A 20,400-nucleotide genomic window follows, 5' to 3' on the forward strand; every position below is an offset into this window, starting at 1 on the left:
TTAACAGTACCACTGGTGTAGTGGTATCATGCAAGATGCCCATATGTCACGGGTACTGCCATTAAAAAAAAAAAAGAAAACAAACAAACAAAAAACCAAAAAGATCTTAAACTTCAGCTTCTTTTTTTAAAAAAAAAAAAAAAAAAAAAAAAAAAAAAACAGCTGTACCTGAAGCATATAGAATTTCCCAGGCTAGGGGCTGAATCAGAACCACAGCTGCCAGACACGCAACTTGGGATCTGGGCAGCATCTGCACCCTACACCACAGCTGATGGCAACACTGAATCCTTAACCCACTGAGCAAGGCCAGGGATAGAACCTGAATCCTCACAGAGAGAATTCAGTTCATTAACCTGCTGAGCCACAATGAAAACTCCCTACTCTTCAGTTTCTTGATCCGAACCTGAAAACTATGGCTTCGCCTTCCAATTCCAGTTCTGGCACTTAGACAGAGTGGCAGAAGAGGGAGCTCTGAGTTAGGTAATAGTGGCTGGTCAGTGGGGAAGCTTCCCCTTGCTTCGGCCGGCATGACTGCTTAGAAACTCAACGATGGAGATGAATGCAGGAGGGAGCACCTAACCAAAGATAGTCCTGTGGGTGGAGGAGGCGACCACCGACATGGGAAAGAGACCTGCAAGCGCCCTCTGCCCACGTTCCGGGCACCAGGCCTCCCTGAGCAGGTCACCCTGCCAGTCGTGGTGAATCCCCATCACGCGGCATCGCGCATCCAGGAAAGGGCGTTTTGGGCTGAGGGAGGGGAAAGAGTCTCTCCGGCACCCTCACCCCGCCCCACACCTCCTCGGCAGGGTTTCCTGGGTTGTGCCCTACATGGGGGAGATGGGGGCGGGTGTCCTTGCTCGGCCCCAGCAGCAGGGCACAGGCCCTGATCTGCCAGCTGCTGGAGATGCTGCTGGAAAAGGAACAGGAGTCCCCAACCCGGGCACAAGATTCAACCTGCTCCCTGCTCGCCCTTCTGAAAACTGCGTATCCCAGGGCCCTGATGCACTGCCCAAGGGCATCAGGAAACCCGTGAGTCAGAAGCCCAGGTGAAACCTCCCATATCGCAGGGCCTGGCTCCCCTACTTGGTTTGCAGGAGGCCAGGAAAACCGGTCAGTTTAGAGAAGGCCCCCCTCCCCTCCCCCACCCCTACTGACACCCACACGCCAATTGTTTAACACTTTGCTTGAGACCCCTTGGATTTTTCTTCCTGGGAGGGTCTTCTAGCGCCCACCCTGGCTCTCTCCCCTCAATTTACAAACAGAGGTGGTGAGACCCACATTAGTCTCCAGACCACAGAGCTGGGATGGGAACTCCAGCCCCACCCCCTGGCCTCCACCTCCAAAGACCACACACCAGCAAGAATGTAGCCCCGAGGCCACATCCCCTTTTCCAAAGTGTACCTTCCCGATTGTCTTTTTCCAAATGAAAAGGACTTTTATCATTTACCTTTTTTTTTTTTTTTTTCTGTCTTTTTGCCTTTTCTAGGGCCGCTCCCGTGGCATATGGAGGTTCCCAGGCTAGGGGTGGAATCAGAGCTGCAGCCGCTGGCCTTCGCCTCAGCCACAGCAACCTGGGACCCACGTGTGCAACCTACACCACAGCTGACGACAACGCCAGATCCTCAACCCACTGAGCAAGGCCAGGGATCAAACCTGAAACCTCATTGTGACTAGTCGGATTCCTTAACCACTGAGCCAGGACGGGAACTCCTATAATTAATTATTTTTGATGGGTGTAAAATTTGCTTAACATGAAATTCACTGTTTTCAAGAGAGCAAGTCCATAGAGTTTGGTACATTCACAATATTGTGTAACCATCACTATGATCAAATTCGAAATCGTTTTCATCAGCCCCAAAGGAGCTGACAGTCATTCCCATTGCTTCTTCGCCTCCGCCCCTGGCAACCACTCATCTGCTTTCTCTCTCTCTCTACGCCTATTTTGGATGTTTCATACGAACAGAATTATACAGTATGTGACCTTTGTGTCTGACTTTTTCATTAACTCTTTTAAAGAAGTAGATAAAATGGAAGACCCCCAGACGTAGTAGGATTATTGTCTCCACTCCTTAGTAGACGTTCATGTTCAAGGCTGTGGTGGCATTTTTATTTCTTCTATTTTTTTGAACGTGCTACCCTTCACAGTCCCGGGACTGTAAGTGTGTACTTTTTGACCACTTTTGCCCATCCCCCACTCCCCGCCTCAAGCAACCACCAATCTTTTCTCTGAATCTACAAGTTTGTTTTTTTTAAGACTTCCCATATAAGTGAGATTGTCCAGTATTCGTCTTTGTCCAACTTATTTCCCTTAACATAATGGCCCATTGAGGTGCAATAAATATTTCACTTATTCTTGGTATATCCCCCTGCCCTGGCAAACTGCCTTGCATGTGCTTTCTTGCTATTATTGTTACACTTTATTTTTAGGACAGTTTTTGCTTTGTTTTGTTTTACTTTTTTTTTTCTTTTTTCTTTTTATGGCCGCACCTGTGGCATATTGGAAGCTCCCAGACTAGGGGTTGAATCAGACCTGCAGCTGCTGGCCTATACCACAGCATGGCAGTGCCAGATCCTTAACCCACCAAGCGAGGCCAGGGATCGAATCTGCATCCTCACAGAGACTATGTTGGAGAACAGTTTTATAGTCACAGGAAAATGAAGCAGATAGTAAATAGAGTATATAGGAATATGCTACCCCCTTCATGGGATTTCCTCTGTTAGTAACATCTCACTCACATCAGTATGGTACCGTTGTCACAATGAATGAACCCCAGTATCAATACATCGTTCTTAAAGTCCATGGTTTATTCAGAGTTCCTCACCTTTAACCTAATGTCCTTCTTCTGTTCTAGGACCCAATCCAAGATTCCGACTCACATAGAGATGTCATGTCTCCTTAGACTCCTCTGGGCTGGGACAGTCTCTCTGACTCTCCTTGTTTTTGTTAATTAATTAATTTGCTTTTTAGGGCTGCACCTGAAGCATAGGGAGGTTTCCAGGCTAGGGGTCAAATCAGAGCTGGAGCTGCCAGCCTATACCACGGCCATAGCAATGTGGCATCTGAGCTGTGTCTGCGAACTACACTGCAGCTCAAGGCAACGCCAGATCCCTGACCCACTGAGCAAGGCTAGGGATTGAACCCTCATCCTCATGGATATTAATCGGATTTGTTTCTGCTGCGCCACAAAGGAAACTCCTGACTCTCCTTGTTTTTGAAATCAGTTTTGAGAGCTACTGGTTGGGTAGATTATAGGACACCCCGTTAGTGGGATTTGCTTGATGTTTCTCTTATGATTAGACTGCTGCTATGAGTTTTTGAAAGGAAGGTCACGAATGTAAAGGACCAGTGTCATCACCTCATGTTAAGGGTACATATCAATGTAGTTATGACTGTTGATCTTGACCTTGGCCACCTCGCTAAAACTAAAGAAGTGTTTGTCAGCTTTCTCCACTGAAAAGTTCCTCTCTTTGTCCACCCCTTCCTGACTTTTAAATTTCAAAAAGTCTTATTCCCTTGACTAGATTGCACCGCTTATATAACCAAGTGGATGCTTTGTGTAGACACAGCCGGCCTTGAAAGTCTGAGTGGCCTTGCTGTCTGTTCAGCAGTGCCTCGATCCAAATGGAGGCAAACACATAGAGAGTCCGTGTGTGCCCCCAAATCACAGTTTGGTGATGCACACCACTCACAGTAATGGCAGTATCAAAGTGTCTGCTGGAACACCAGATGCTTCCCGTGAATAGCCAGCAGTTCTTCTCAGCTTGAATTCATATTTAAAACTCTTCCCACCTTTATCAGTCATGAAATCACAGCCCATAAGAGCAAGAGCATGAAAACAGGAGCAGATAGCAGAATCAAACTTCATGTAGTTATTCAACAAACACTCCTATAATAGGCCCAACATTCAACTAGGGCACTTTATCTGGATAATTAAACTCCCCTTGACAAACAGGGATTGTCCCTCTGCAGGGTCACACAACCCTTCACAAAACAAGGGACTCTGTTTAATACATGGCATAAAATGGAACCCCTGAAGGTATAGCTGCAAAACCTATGGAAATCATCATGCTGTTCCTTCCAAGAAAATTCAGATAAATGAATGACTAATTCTAGGCTCTTGACACTGAGATTTAAGAAGCTTTTGCCTGGATGTTTTCAATTAGAGAAAAAGGGTAACAAGCTAGATTACCCTAGCTTGGATGGTGGAGAGAGAATGACTAAGGCTCCCTTCACTCTACTTGGTGATACTTTTAGAGTGTTCAGTGAAGAACTCCTTGCATGTAGTTCTTGCCATTAATTAAAAAAACTTCTGGGGGATTCCCATCGTGGCGCAGTGGAAACAAATCTGAATAGGTACCATGAGGTTGCGGGTTTGATCCCTGGCCTCACTCAGTGGGTTAAGGATCCAGCATTGCTGTGAGCTGTGGTATAGGTCACAGGCATGGCTTGGATCTGGCGTTGCTATGGCTGTGGTGGAGACCAGCAGCTGTAGCTCCAATTAGACCCCTAGCCTGGGAACCTCCTATGCCACAGGTGTGGCCCTAAAAAGACAAAAGATAAAAAAAAATTCTGGGACTTCCTGTGTGGTTCAGCAGATTAATGATTTGGCACTGTCACTGTATTTCACTGCTGTGTGGGTTCAATCCCTAGTCTGGGAACTTCTGTATGCTGTGGGTGAGGCCAAAAAAAAAAAAAAAAAATTTAAAAGAACCCCCAAACTTCTGAAAAGACAGGACAATAGGCACCCTTCCTTATCAAGTAAGACAGATCGAATTGAATAAAGTTACCTGGGTAAATGGAGACTTTACACAATTATGTGGAAAATGCCTTTCTGGGACGGGAGCTTCCAATGCAAGACACATCATGGCTCCGTTGACCACCACACCCCCCACTTTGGCTGGGGTACCAGAGCAGGGGAGGAGAGGGAGGGGCTGGGAGACACAGCGTGTAGCGGAGAGGAGGACTGGCAGCTGGGCTAGGGGATTTGGGTCTTGGGGGAGGCCATTCAGGGCTCATTTGAAGGCACAGGTGACAGGTGACAAGCAGCAGACAAAAACCACTGGGTAGAAAATGCACTTAGAAAGGTGGGTATGAGGAAAACAAACAAACAAAAAATCATCTGATGGTCCATCATCACCCTGCTCGTCAGAGTATGACCAACCTGTACAGGTCTCCCAGGGCTGTCATATCTATTTTCTCAGCAGATCTTTAAGAAAGGAGATTTTAAAATGGTCAGTTCCTTCGACAGAGTGACATAACCGTTTTGCACTGAATCTCTGTGTCTCTCCTGAATTCGTACATTGAAGCCCTAACCCCCCAGTGTGGCTGGATTGGAGATGGAGCCTCTGAAGAAGGAATTAAGGTCACATGAGATCATAAGGGTAAGGCTCTGATCCAATAGGATTTGTGTCCTTGTAACCAGAGCCATCAGAGAGCTTGCTTTCCTCGCTCTCTTCTGGTACAGACACGCTGAGGAAAGTTCCAGAGGAGGACAGAATAAGAAGGTAGCCACCTGCAAGCCAGAAAGAGAGACCTCCTCAGGAACCAAACTGGCTAGAACCTTGGTCTTGGACTTCTGGGTTCTAGAACTGTGAGAACATAAATGTCTGTTGTTTAAGCCCCGGAGCCTGGTATTTGGTTATGGCAGCTCGGAGACTAAAGCATTTGGAGGCAGATGGAGCCCTTTGTCTGGAGCTTCATGACCATGTGCACTTGCCCCTGAAGGAGAGCAGATGGGCTCAGAGACTTAAATCCAAACCCTCTTAAATTTGAGGACTTCCTTGGGATGGAACACGATGGGGGATGATATGAAAAAAAGGATGTATGTATACATATGACTGGGTCACTTTGCTGTACAGCAGAAATTGGCACAACATTGTAAATCAACTATACTTTAATTTTTTTTTAAAAAAAGAAAAAGTTAAAAAAAAGTTCAAGTACCTTGCAGCCTCTGCCTAAGACATGTTCCAGTCTCGTAGGAAAGGGGGAAATGAACACTGGACTGGGTCCCGGTGAATGCCTCTGGTCCACCCAACAGAGAGACAGGCCTGCTTGGATTTGCAGGTTTCACCTCAGCAAGTCCATCTCAGTCACCCTGCCACCGAGTAATCTTGTCTGGATAGTTTCATTTAATAACCTGGTTTATGAATGATCTGGATTATTTTTAGTCTGAAATTACTGACTTTAGAGTGGGTCTCCCCTTGCTCTCATAGAGCCTTTTAGTGATGGAGGGGGCTGCAGGCACAGCTTCCCTGGGAACAATCTTTTTTTTAAAATATATTTTTTGGACTTGTCTGCAGCATGTGGAAGTTCCAGGGCCAGGGATTGAACCTGAGTCACAGCAATGACAATGCTGGATCCTTAGCCCACTGCACCACAGGGGAACTCCCCTTGGAAGCGATCTGAACATACCAAGGTCAGGTATTTGTCAGGACACCTGGAAGGTCACTGCTAACATCTAGGGATCCAGTTTCACCATTGCTTCGATCAGCAGGACGCATTAAACTCTGGAGAAGACAAAATGTCCCCAAAGCTGGGACCTGGGACCAGAGAAAAGATGGTAGAAAACTTGGAAAGCCCTTGGGATTGTGGCTGAGTTGGGAAATTCCTGAAGACACATTCCTGGGAGAAGCTGAAAGGCATCAGGGTCCTGAAGGCCTGGCTTTGATGCTCAGACACAAAAACACCTCTGGAGGTGGAAGGACGAAAGGGCAGGCTGATCCCATTTCTACTGGAGTCACCTTTGGGACTGTCAGCTGCTCCTGTGACCCCACCAGCTTTGATCTCCAGGACAGGCCAAATGGACCCCTTTGATTGCCTTGAAAATGAACTATTTATTTATGTCTATATCATATCTGCAGACGTGTATTATGTGGGTTTCCTCCACTGTGTTTCTTCAGCTGCACTTTCATAATTTATTCTGCCAGGCTCAGCCTGTCCTTGACATACCAAGCCATTAACTTGAAATCAGAAAAGGACCGTGAGGCCTCTACATTCTTTCTTCTGATTGTCAGGCCCTATGCTGGCTGGAAATAGAGTCGCTGGGCGGGAAGAGGAAAAAGAATTGGCCTAAGTGGTCATGGAAAAGTCTAAACACAAGATTTTCTTTCTCTCTCCACTTCCAGTGATTTATTTTCATGGTTTTATGAGACTTTAATGAGGAAACCTTATCTGTACGCCTGGTAATTATCAGCCAAATTCCCATTTCCTGTCGGAAAATCCACCAAAAGTAAAACAAAAATGGTGGAATTGGAAGACTCTTTGGCCCCCGTGACCTGTACGGCTGAGGAATAGCTCATGGCCAGATGGAGGATGTGACAACAAAGTATGTCTGTGACTCCCCTTCCACGCTGCTGCTTCGCCTGGATTTATAACTTCTTTTTTTTTTTTTTTTTTTTTTTAGGGCTGTACCCTCAGCATATAGAGGTTCCCAGGCTAGAGGTCCAATCGGAGATACAGCTGCCAGTCTACACCAGAGCGACAGCAACACAGGCTCCGAGCCGTGTTTGCGACCTACACCACAGCTCACAGCAACACCGGATCCTTAACCCACTGAGTGAGGCCAGGGATCGAACCCATGTCCTCATGGATGCTAGTCAGCTTCACTAACCACTGAGCCACAGTGGGAACTCCTGGATTTCTAACTCAATCAATTTAGTATAACTCAGTGCTGGTGACTGAGATGTCTTGGGTTCTCATGAATGCTGTCCTGCCAGGTAGCTGATTTGAGAGAAGGGAAGGACAATTTCCCTCTTTCTGACTTAATGTAGTTTCCAGTCTGGTCTAGTTCTTTCTGCTTGGGGAAAGAGGTCACACCTGAAGCTAAAGATGCTATGAATTTTGCAGTCTGAAAAGTTGGGTGTTGTGGACACAAATTGCAGCTCTTTCTTGTACATCAAGAAGCTACAATTGGGGGAGTTCCTGTGGTAGCTCAGCAGTAACAAACTCAACAAGTATCCATGAGGTTGCAAGTTCAATCCCTGGCCTCGCTCAGTGGGTTAAGGATCCAGCATTGCTGTGAGCTGTGGTGTAGGTCACAGATGCAGCTCAGATCCCGTGTTGCTGTGGCTGTGGCATACACCGGTGGCTGCAGCTCCAATTTCAACCCTCCAGCCTTAGGAACTTCCATATGCCACGGGTGTGGCCCTTAAAAGTCCCCCTCCTCCAAAAGTTACAATTGGGGTCACTCAGTGAAATCACCATAATTCAAGCCAGGATGGATGGCTCCCAGCATCTTGAGACTCAAGCAGAGATCTTGTCAAACTTCCCAAACCCCTAGGATGGAAGGCACACATCAGAGATGCCCCAAGTTGCTCGCCAGGAAAGATGGAGGCTCGTGAGAGTGTTAGAATCTTGTTAGAATTTTAGGACACCATCACACCCGGGGCTGCCAAGAAGTCAGAACACATCTGAATCTTTATTTTCAGTTCCAGTTTAGTTAACAAGGTGAGAATCTCTTTTTCTTACACTTTTCTCTAGGTGTAAAATCTGTCGTGCTCCCAAATAACCTACAAATTTCTCTCTGCTTGTTCTGTCATTGGAAAGAATTATGCTCGTGCTCTCATCTGATCTTTCTCAGCATCTGGGCCAGGGATAAAAGAACCTGAGTAAGAATGTAATGACTGACTTTAAAGAAACATTCTTCAAAGAGGTACTTTCAAGCCACTGCAGACAGGACTGGACAGGCGTGTCTCGGGTACAGCAAGGGGTACTCCAGGAGAAAGTGAGTGGGCCCACACTGACCCCTGTCCCCGCTCGCGCTGGGTACCAGTTCCTTCCTCCTATCTCTGCATCCCTCTCAGTCTTCCCTTCCCCAGAGGTGTAGCTGGGAGCAGGGCACCAGGAGTCAGAGCTACTTTATAGCGCACAGGTGGTCATGCGCTTTGGACACTGCTGCAAATTTTAACATCTTCTAAGTGATTCATTGATTTATTCATTTATACCCAGCCCCCCTCCCTTTTTTTGGCCACCCTGAGGCACATTGAGTTCCCAGGCCAAGGATCAGATCCAAGCTGCAGCTGTGACCTATGCTGCAGCTGTGGCAATACCTTAACCCACTGTGCTGGACCTGGGATTGAACCTGCGTCTCAGCACTCCAGTGATGCCACCATCCCATTGAACCACAGTGGAAACTCCTCATTTATACCCTTTGACTGCCTATATTGCAGGGGTATTTGTGTCTGGCAGGCTTCGAAACTAATGAATGAGCTGGGTCAGGCCTGTTTTCCTCCTCCTTTTTCTTTGAGGAGCTGTTACCTACTCCCTGCTAAGATAGCAATGAAAAACAGGTTCTTGACATATCAGTAATATCCGGAAGGAGCACATGCCAAGATGAGGACTTCTATAAATTAAGACCCAGGGAGGCAGTACACTGATCTAGAACAATACTATCCAGTAGAAATATAATGTGAGTCACATAAGAAATTAAAAATTTTCTAGTAACCTCATTTACAAAAGAAAACAAGTGAAACTAATTCTGGTCTATTTTAGTTCACACAGAATTTCCAAAGTAGTACTAGTTCAACATGTATGCATGTAAAGATGTTTATAAAATCATCTCTCTTTTTTGCATTAAATCTTTGAAACCTGATGTGTATTTTATACTTACGCCACATCTCAGTTTGGACTAGCCCCATTTTAAGTTCTCAGTAGTCACAGGTGGCTAGTGGCCACCCTATTAAACAGCATGAAGATGCAGTATTTATCCTCTCCAACTCACGACACAACCTCAGTCAGTCACCACTTGCTGCTCCAGGTGCAAAAATGACTCTACTTAGTAATGGTGTGGAGTTTGTCCCAGAAGATTCTGCCTGCCCGTCCCCATCACTATCCATTCTGAAGCAGAATTTAGAATGAGGGTTAGAATTCAGATAAGCCCTGCCCACCTCTATCTTCAGAAAAGGATGTGTTAGTTCAATTTCAGACTGTAAAATTTAGACCACTAATTCTCAAATTTTGGGGTGCGGAAGAATAGGCTAATTTAAATACAGATTCTGGAGTTCCCATTGTGGCTCAGCGGGTTAAGAACCTGACATAGTATCCATAAGGATGAAAGTTCTATCCCTGGCCTCGCTCAGTGGGTTAAGGATCTGGCTTTGCTGCAAGCTGAGGCATAGGTTGCAGATGCAGCTTGGATCCCACACTGCTGCGAAGCTATAGCTCTGATTCAACCCCTAGGCTGGGAACTTCCATATGCCACAGGTATGGCCATAAAAAGGGGAAAAAATACAGATTCCTGGGTAGAACTCCAAATGAACCAATGATGGTTTCTGGAGGTAAGGCCCAGAAATACATCTCTTATCAAAATCACAGGTGATTTGAATCCTCCCTTAAGTCTGAGAACCACAGACCCTCAAAATCCTACTACAGGGTTTCTCTGGGAACTGCTGGTTGTTATTCAGGCCTTGTTGGGCTTCACATTCGCACATATCCACAGACCACAGAGCCTTCTGGAAAGGCCGCTTGATCAATTTGTGCCCTGTATTTTATCATCGCCTTGCTCTCAGCAGTTGCACCCAGAGACCTACATAACACCCACAGCAACCAAACAAAGGCTCCAGAGGTTATTTTTAAGACTCCACTTCTCCTTTGGGATTTGTCCCCTCTATTTCTGTGTGTGCCAACCTAGTGCAGCACGTGCAGCACCTTATGCTTATCCACCAGCGTCCCCGGGGCCTTCAGGGTATTTATAAACATCTTCTCACTCATCGTCACTGCACCCCTGCCAAGTAAATAACACATGAGATGGTCTTGGTCTGGCAGGAGGGAAATCGAGGCATCCGGGAGTTGACATATGAAGAAAATTGGGGTCTAGGTAAACGGGTCCATCATTTCTCTTTCGGTGGCCACCATGCACCTTCCCTGCACTGACCGCTGGGCTCTGCTGTCCTCATGGAAACCCATGGGGAGACGCTTCCCATAGAAACACTTTACCGAAGATGCTGCATGTGCCAGCTTCCTGGCTTGGCTGGAGAGATAGGATCCTTCATGTCTGGGTTGGGGGACTTCAGGTGGGAGGTGTGTCCATCTGTTTGAATTTCTTTGGAAAGATAGACTCTGGATCCCAGCTCCCAGCAACCAAGGTGTAAACGTGTGAAATGGAAGATGACGTCCTGAACTGCTTACATTCCCTTTGCTCCTTGGGATAATTTCAGGGCAGGCCAGGCTTCCGGGGAGCCCCGAGTCCTCCACAGTCACCTCTGGGAGCACATTTCCCAACGTGGTCCCAAGGCCATTTCTCTTTCTGTCAAGACAGATGTGTGTGTATAACTACCTTTAAAAAAGATTTAAGGGAGTTCCCGTCGTGGCGCAGTGGTTAACGAATCTGACTAGGAACCATGAGGTTTCGGGTTCAATCCCTGGCCTTGCTCAGTGGGTTAAGGATCTGGTGTTGCCGTGAGCTGTGGTGTAGGTTGCAGACGCGGCTCGGATCTGGCGTTGCAGTGGCCCTGGTGTAGGCCGGTGGCTGCAGCTCCAATTGGACCCCTAGCCTGGGAACCTCCATATGCCACGGGAGTGGCCCAAGAAATGGCAAAAAGACAAAAAAAAAAAAAAAGAAAAAGAAAAAGATTTAAATTTTCCTCTTAGCTGTCTGATGATCCTCTTTGAAGGCATATACCTTAATACATTTATTTTTATACATGTATTTTCAGAACATAATTTTGTTCTCTGTCTTTTTGCTTTAAAACTCTATTTCTTTCAATTGCAAACTCATTATAGAAAATTTGCAATATGCAGAAAATATAAAGAAGAATATTAAAATCACTTACAATCTTGCCATTCCCAGACCTAAGAAATAACTGTTACTGTTTTGGTGTATATCTTTAGGTTTTTCATTGCATTTTTTTGCATACATATTTGAGAGGATATGAGATCAACTTCTTTTTCAAGAAGACTTGGTTTTATGTAGTGGAGGTGGTATTTTAAAAACCACAACAAGGATACTAGCAATGCTATTGGATATGTTTCTAAGTCTTTTTAGTGGATAAAGCTAGAAAAAATATATTTAAAGATAAAATCTCTAGGGTTTTTTTTTGGTATTTCTTTTTTTACTTTCCACTTAGCTTTTAAAAATTATTATTTTTATTAAAATATAATTGAGTACATAATTTATATGTTACAGGTGTACAATATAGTGAGTCAATTTTTAAAGATTATACTCCATTTATAGCTAAATAAAATATGGGCTATATTCCCTGTATTGTTCAATGATATTTCTAATTCAAACTCAGGACATAGGAGTTTTATTTACTCCTCTTCTAGTTTCTATCTGCATCTCCTTTCTTCCACCCTGAAATCCTGGTTCCTAATGACACAGGGATAATATAATCAGAATAGTCCAGGCTAAGATTCATGCTTTATTCTACGTAAGTATACTTGATGGCCTCAGAACAACAGCACAAATATTCCCGCCACGAGCAAGACTACTGAAAGCATTTCCTTTTTTTTTTTTCTCAAATTCTCTGCCCATTTACTCTCCCTCCAATTAAAAATTATACCTGGAGTTCCCATCATGGCTCAGTGGTTAATGAACCTGACTAGTATCCACGAGGACGCAGGTTCAATCCCTGGCCTCGCTCAGTAGGTTAAGGATCTAGTATTTCTGTGAGCTGTGGTGTAGGTCACAGACTCAGCTCGGATCCTGAGTTGTTGTGTCTGTGGTGTAGGCTGGTGGCTACATCTCCTGTTCAATCCCTAGCCCGGGAACCTCCATATGCCATGAGTGCAGCCTTCAAGAGACAAAAAAATAATAATAATAAAAAATTTTAAAATAATAAAAAGTTGCAACACATCTACAGCATCAAATCACATAGACACTGCCCCCTCTCCCTTGTTCTATAGTAACTATTTATTTCATGTTCATCACTAGACCTTATGTCCACGTGTTCCTGGTCAGTTTGTTGTCTGAAGCTTGCTCTCTAATAGATTGATTAGGAATATATCCTAAATTCTTTCCTATTGATAACAGCTTGAACCTTTCATACTTGAAAGTCAGTTTTGCAGAATATAAAAATCTTTGTCTCGCACTTTCTTTTAATTAGTATCTCAAATATGTTAGTCTGTTTTCTTCTGCCATAAAGTTTTGTGTTGGAAAAAGCATTTTCATTATAAATCACTTTTTTTTTATGGCCACGCCTGTAGAGTATGGAAATTTCCTGGGCCAGGGATCGAATCTGAGCCACAGCTGCATCACTACACCACAGCTGGGGCAACACCAGGTCACCAGATCCTTTAAGCCACTGCACTGGAATGGGGATCAAGTCCACACCTCCACAGTGACATAAGCCACTACAGTCAGATTCTTAACCCACTGCATCATGGTGGGAACTCCAAAGTCATTTTCCCTTTTTGCTTCGATGCCCAAAGGACTTTTTTCTTGGTCTTAAAATCCAGTAATTTGGGGGTTTGATATTAATGGTTCTAGTGATAGCCTCAGATATGTGAAGTATTCTTTCAGTATATTGAGTTAGATTTTCTTCTTTTTAATTTCATAAAAGTTTCCTTGCATTACAATTTCAATATTTGTTCTATTCCTTTGCTTTGATTTTTTTCTTCCTGGATTCCTGTCACTGCATGTTCAGTGTTCTTTGCCTGTCTGCATATTTGTCACTTTCTCTTGAATATTTTTTTTTATTTCTTAATTTGATTTAGATTTTTAACCCTCCCTTTTACTTTCTATTTCTCCTAAGGCATTATCTGTTGTGATTGTTAACTCTTTGTTCCATCTAGTTTAGATTTTATTTCTGAAATTCTTTGTATCTCTTTTTCTTCTTGAGTTTAACCATTTCCTGCTTTTTATAGTTGGATTTATATTGTTCTTTCATATTGTCTTCTTAATGTATTTGGCTCACCTTGTAATAGTAAGTTATGGTTTTGACCTGTTTTGTGATCAGGTCTTTCTGGCATGATTTCACTGATTGTTGGACAATTATTCTCTTTATTATCATTTAAAGATAGTATCTTAATATGGGACTTGACTTCAATCCTTTTTTACATTTTAATTTGAAATTAGTTTTTCTAAACTTTGGAAGGAGATATGGTTCAAGCTAGCGTTTCTGGTTTTAAACATTATCTTGTGTTGTATTCAAAAATATGCCATTCCTGGCTAGAAATTCCTGCCTCTCTCTCTTTTTTTTTTTTTTTTTTTTTTTTGCCATGTTTATCTGGACTGGCTCTTTCTTTTATCTCTGTGGTCCCCATCTTGCTTAACTTTTGGCCAGGTCTCCTCGGTTTGGGGCCCTGCCCCAGAGTTGAGCTGAGGCTGGTCAGTTTCAAGGGCTCCTAGTGGACAGACTGCCCCAGCCCCTCCAGACACCACTGCTGGAGTGGCAGGGTCCTTCTGAGCACACCTTGCTCTGGGATATGGCAGAAGCTCTCCTCCTGCTTGTTCTGCTGACACCACCTTGAGGCCAGACTTTCCTAAGCAGCAGAAGGGCAGGGGCAAGGGGCAAGGTGAGAACTTGACTATTCCAGGAAGGGCCTTGCCTCAATAACCCTCTCCTCCCTCTGAAAGTGCATCCCACTTCTTCCTACCATCCACTCCCCACTTTTCAGTAGCAAAGTCAAATCAGACTCAGAAAGCATGAGGAGGAGGGGGCTGGTGATCTGGGCTCTTCCTTTTCCTCCACAGGCCTAAGCATCCAAGCCTCTGAAGCCCTGTCTCTTCCACACCATAGGGAAATGACAGTACACACTTGTTGAAAAGTCGAATTAAGCATGGTGAAGACAGGGCTCATTTATCTTCTCTTCCTCTCTTCCCATCTGCTACACATCCTCGTGTTCATGCCTAAAGAGGGACCTGCTGAAATGTTGAAAAAGAAACCCCTGCCCCCTGAATTCCATGCCATGCATTAGTCATTTGTCAAATCCTGCTACTTGCTGCAAAGTGTTTCGTCTCTGGTTTTTCCAACCTGTAGCTACTAGGAGAAGGTGATCTTCTGACCAAAGAATCCTAAGCTTCCCACTTCATTCATTCATTCATTCATTCATTCAATAATTCATTCAGTTCACCAGGCAATTTATCAATACTTTGTGGCAGATTTTGTTGGTGTTGCAGACTTGGTTTGGAGACTCCAAAAATTTAAAGAATCTACAATCTCAGAATTCTGCTTAGCCTACAGCCTAGTTGGAGAACCCTTGGCAATAAATTATTCCAATGCAGTGTGACTTGTTTTGTAATCACTGAGAAAATAAAAGAAAGTGAAAGCACAAGGGCCTTACAGAGAATCGAGGCTATGAAGGACAAATGCAAGTTCACTAGACAGAGAGTGGGGAGGGACACCCTGGACGTGGGGCCAACGTAGGAGAGTTGACACATGGCACATTGAGGGGACTCAGCTGAGAAACTTGAAATGAAGCACTGAGAGATATAGGGGGCCGTCAAACCGTAGAAAAGGATTAGGGGCAGAGTTAGGAATTTAATTCCATAAGAATGAGAGACAAGGGTAGTTTTCTTTCTTTCTTTCTTTTTGTCTTTGTCTTTTCGGGGCCACACCCTCGGCATATGGAGGTTCCCAGGCTAGGGGTCTAATTGGAGCCACAGCTGCCATCCTACACCACAGCCACAGCAAGGCCAGATCCGAGCTGCGTCTGTGACCTACACCCAAGCTCACTGCAACGCTGGCTCCTTAACCCACTGAGTGAGGCCAGGGATCGAACTCGCAACCTCTTGGTTCCTAGTCGGATTCGTTTCTGCTGCACCATGACAGGAACTCCAGGGTAGTTTTTTTTAAATCAGGTGAGTAATGTGATCGTCGTTGCATTTCCTGAGAGAGAAGGAAACAGATGAGGCAAAGAGCAGACAGTAGTGGGGACAGCAAAAGGCCAAGAGTGAGATCCCAAAGGAGGCAGCGAATGGGCTCCCTGCCTCCAGCTCCTCTGCTCTAGAGCTGATGCCTTCTTTCACTGTTACTCTTGTTTTCTCCGAAATTCTCTTCAAGCATTGTCCATAGCAACCAGATCATTTTGTTCTACAGAAATGAGACTTCAACTCTGCTCAAAAATGGAAGAAATGGCACAGGGAACTATATTCAATATCTTGTCTTGTAATGAACCATAATGGAAAAGGATGTAAAAAGTGAATATACTGGATATAAATACTGAATCTATATATTCATTTATATATATAAATGAATCGATTGCTGTATACCAGAAACTAACACAATATTATAAATCAACTATACCTCAATAAAAATTTTTAATTTTTAAATGGAAGAAATGAAATGACTACATTGTAAGTTCTGTGAGGACAGTAATGGTAGTTTATCCTCTATGCCTCCCCAAAACATGGCCCAGTACCTGGTGTGAAGGAGGAGCTCAAGAAATCTCTGATGAGCTAGACTGACTAGCTAGCAATATGGAGAGTATCTTCATTTCTGTGGTTGCTGTAACAAATTATCAGAAACTGAGTGGCTTAAAACAACAGCAATGATCCTGTCATGGAGTGGCGGAAACGAATCTGACTAGGAACGATGAGGTTGTGGGTTCGATCCCTGACCTTGCTCAGTGGGTTAAGGAAAGGCATTGCCATGAGCTGTGGTGTAGGTTGCAGAGGCGGCTGGAATCTGGCGTTGCTGTGCTGTGGTTGTAGCTCCAATTAGACCCCTAACCTCGGAACTTCCATATGCCATGGGTGGAGCCCTTAAAAACAAAGAAACAAAAACAGCAATGTATTCTCTCAAGGTTTCTGGAAGCTGAAAGTCTGAAATCAAGGTATAATCAGAGCCACACTCCCTCTAAAGGCTCTGGGTGGGTGGGGGGATCCTTACCCACCTCTTCTAGCTACTAGTATTTTGACAGTTGAACTTGCATGCAGCTGGTATAGAGGTAGACTGTACAGCCTGGTCAAGAGGGGTAAGGAGGAATTGCCACTGTGACACAGTGGGTTAAGGATCTGGTGTTGCCGCAGTGTGGTGTAGGTCAAAGCTGCGGCTTGGATTCGATCCCTGGCCTGGGAAATTCCATATGCTTCAGGTGCGGCAAGAAAAAAAAAAAAAAAAAAAAAAAAAAAAAAAAAAAAAAAAAAAGAGGAGGGTGAGGAAACATTTAGCTTGAGTTCTAAGAGAAGGGGACACCAACTAGCTGAGGACGGGGCTACTGATCAAGGAGGAAGTGATGTGGTGGAAGTGGCCTTCGGCAGTAAGAGTTCACAGAGTAAGAGGGAGAATGACAGGAGATCAAGTAGAGAGAAGGGCAGACGTTGCACCAGCCCTGCTAAAGCATAGGCTACAGGTGGAGATTAAGACAGGGGACACCCATGACAGGGTCAGGGCAGGAGAGCGGCCTGGTCTGACTTGCATTTGAGAAAGTCTCTCAAATGGAAGAGGGGAGCTGGGGCCACCTTTAGGATCACAAGGAAACATGTCCGGAAGCTGATACACAAGATACGGTAGCGCTTCTGGCTGGGGTGCTGGTGAGAAGGGACATAGGACGGTTACTGGTTTCTGGGGTGAAGCATAAGGATGCTCTGGGAGAGACTGAGAGCACTGAGTGTACCCGTTGGCTAGAGGCTGGATTCAGGCCCTGACTCGGGGTCAGGGATCGTGGTTATTCCGTTTTCATGAAATATCCCAAATAGGCAAATCTGTACAGACAGAGTGTAGTTTAGGTGGTTGCCTGGGGTAGTGGGGGTGGGGGCGCAGTGGAAGGGAAGGTGACAGCTAATGTGCTCATGAATATGGAGTTTCTTTCTGGAGTGATAAAAATGTTCTAAAATTGACTGTGATAATGGTTGCCCAACTCCGTGACCACACTAATGTCATTAAACTGACACTTTTCTTCTTCTTCTTTTGCTTTTTTAGGGCCACACTTGCGGCACGTTGAAGTTCCCAGGCTAGGGGTCCAATCAGAGTTACAGCTGCCAGCCTACACCACAGCCACAGCAACACAGGATCCGAGTCACGTCTGCGACCTACACCACAGTTCACGGCAATGCCGGATCCTTAATCCACTGAGTGGGCCAGAGATTGAACCTGCATCCTCATGGATCCTAGTCGGGTTCGTTAACTGCTGAGCCACTAAGGGAACTCCTAAATTGACACTTTAAAAGGAAGAATTATGTCGGCTATGAATTGAATCTCAATAAAACTGCTATATTTTTAAAAAGTAAATATGTTAGTATATTTAAAATCTAATCTCCTTCCTTCCTTCCTTCCATCCACCCATCTGTCAAGTTTATAAGCTGGGGATGGAATATGCTTAGTCCATGAAATGAAGTATAATTATATTGTCAGTTGGATGACAAGAAAAGATAACAACCCCAGAAGGGAAAGTTTGTTTAATTTGAGGAACTACAGACAAAGAGAATGTCTGCTGGGTAAAAGCAAGTCTCCTCAATGACAGCTATTCTTTTATTCATTCAACACACATGTATGGGACACTGACGAAGCATTTGAGACTCTGCTGAAGATGTTATTTTATGATTTCAAAGCAACACAGATGTTTGTATCTTCCATAGCACAGACCTGAGACTAAGTTTTCCATGTTTTACAACCAGGCTGTTGAGGCTACCATTTCTCTTCCTTCCTGCACATAGTTTGCAAGAGCTGACTTTGGTCTCACACAAACAGCTTACAAAGATTAATCTTGGAGTTCCCGTCGTGGCGCAGCAGAAATGAATCTGACTGGTGCCCATGAGGACATGGGTTCGATCCCTGGCCTCACTCAGTGGGTTAAGGATCCGGTGTTGCTGTAGCTGTGGCTGTGGCCGGCAGCTGCAGCTCTGATTCAACCCCTAGCCTGGGAACTTCCATATGCCCTGGGCGCAGCTCTAAAAAAAAAAAATTACACTCACTTTCCGAAATCTATTGATATTTACAGAAACGTAAAACACTCACCAGAAAATACATGAAAGAGCTGTGGGTCTTGAATAATGAGTCTGTCTGATGGCATTGCTGAGAACCTTAGACTCACAGACTGGGGTGTGGAGATGACACTCTAGCCTCTCTCCATCACTGGAGCTTTCAGACCGGCTTTGGTTTCAGGGTGGGAAGCTTGACTCAGCTGGATGGGGGCTGATGCCCGTCTGATGGTCCCTGAAGAAACCAGCAGATTATGAATTTGCTCTTAGGAGACGTGGGTCTACCAAAGTCAAATCAAAACCCATCTCTCTTTAAAGAAAACCCACACCTTAGAGTGAGGTGACTTAAAAGTGGTGTCTGAGGCCCCACACCAGATACTCTGAACCCCCACCTCTGGAAGTGAGACAGATGATGCTTACAATCCCAGAAAGTTTGCAAACTATTGTCCACGTCCACATTCAGGTCTGCTGTGGATTTCCAATAGTCCTTTAAAAGTGAAGAGAGTTAGGACTTTATAATTCAGGGATCTCAGAGGCTAGAAAGAATCCCCTGGGCCTGCTCTAGCTTAAGCTTAAGTCTTCAGAACTTAATTGAATTGGGTTCTGGCGATTAGGCGTATAGGCAGGGAAGCTAGCCATTCATCTGGTCTTTACTTTAAGGATCATTCCTTTCATCTATCTTTGGTATTTGCTGGTCAGTTCAATTACCTTCCTCCCAGAATTATTGATAAAATAGTAAAATAATCAGGGAGAAAAGGTGTGTATACAGAATCCTAGCAGATTTTACCCAGATGGAACAAAACGCATTTAGAGAAAGTAGAATTTTCTTTGGAAAAATAATATGACTTTAAAATGAAAATCAGAAGAAAAAATTTCTAACCAAATAATTAAGCCACTAAGATATATGCATTGTTTTAGGCGAAAAGGTTTTTCTTCTCCATTCAGTGTTTGAATTTTCTTTATTCTGTACCAACACTCAACAATTCCAAAAGTATCTTATTCTCATTTATCTATTCAAACCTACTTATGGAGTAACTACACTTTGTCAGATAAATATCTGACATTTTATTATGTAACTTGAAGACTTTAAGGATGAGTGCAGGAAAAAACTGGTAGAGCAGAACGGGAAAGACAAATCAGGACTGTATGTATGTCTGAACCCTCATGACTTTGACTTTGAGGATCCACTTTTAATTGAATCACTTGGGTATCTTCTAGGTATCCTCCCTTCGCAAGGGAGGAAAATGGGCTCCACTGGATTTGTTAGAACAAAGTCCTTTAAGAAGAAAGGAAACTTTGAACAATAGATGCCTATTCCAACAACCGCTGCCAGTGTTCTGAAAGCACTAATTTGCTTTCAGCCAGATAACAAAGGCTGATTTGCCTTTCCAGTTGATTCGATGGTTTGCCGGTGCTTTAAAAATGTATTACATAAATCCTTAGGAATCTTTTGTGAAGATAAATTTGATATTTTTAAGCAGTGATCCTTTGCTCTCATGATTCAAGGCCCAGAGACAGCTCCCAGGCTTCTTGAATTGGGGGGAGCATAGATTTTCATTTTTCAAGGTAAACAACACATAAGGGCTTCATTGTCCTGATGAGA

At 44.3% G+C, this 20,400-nt stretch overlaps 1 protein-coding gene across 2 annotated transcripts in view; it reads right to left on the reverse strand.

Annotated features, from left to right (window-relative positions):
• Positions 1 to 8,388: 8,388 nt before the first annotated feature.
• The window catches only part of ENPP6 (ectonucleotide pyrophosphatase/phosphodiesterase 6), a 96,910-nt gene continuing 84,898 nt past the window's right edge, over positions 8,389 to 20,400 (reverse strand). Inside the window, exons 9-11 of one of the 2 annotated variants that reach the window (XR_014828685.1) lie at positions 19,218 to 19,284; positions 18,835 to 19,032; positions 8,389 to 11,243 (exon numbers count right to left, since the gene is read on the reverse strand). The gene's annotated coding sequence lies outside the window, so the exon portion shown is untranslated. The remainder of the gene's footprint in view (positions 11,244 to 18,834; positions 19,033 to 19,217; positions 19,285 to 20,400) is intronic. The other variant, XR_014828686.1, reaches the window with a different exon arrangement.

This window comes from Sus scrofa, chromosome 15 (genome assembly GCF_054392235.1).
Source record: "Sus scrofa isolate SSC_HxYL_T2T_F1_AM1 chromosome 15, Sscrofa_HxYL_maternal_Yorkshire_Landrace_v2.0, whole genome shotgun sequence".
In the NCBI taxonomy this organism is placed as follows: domain Eukaryota; kingdom Metazoa; phylum Chordata; class Mammalia; order Artiodactyla; family Suidae; genus Sus; species Sus scrofa.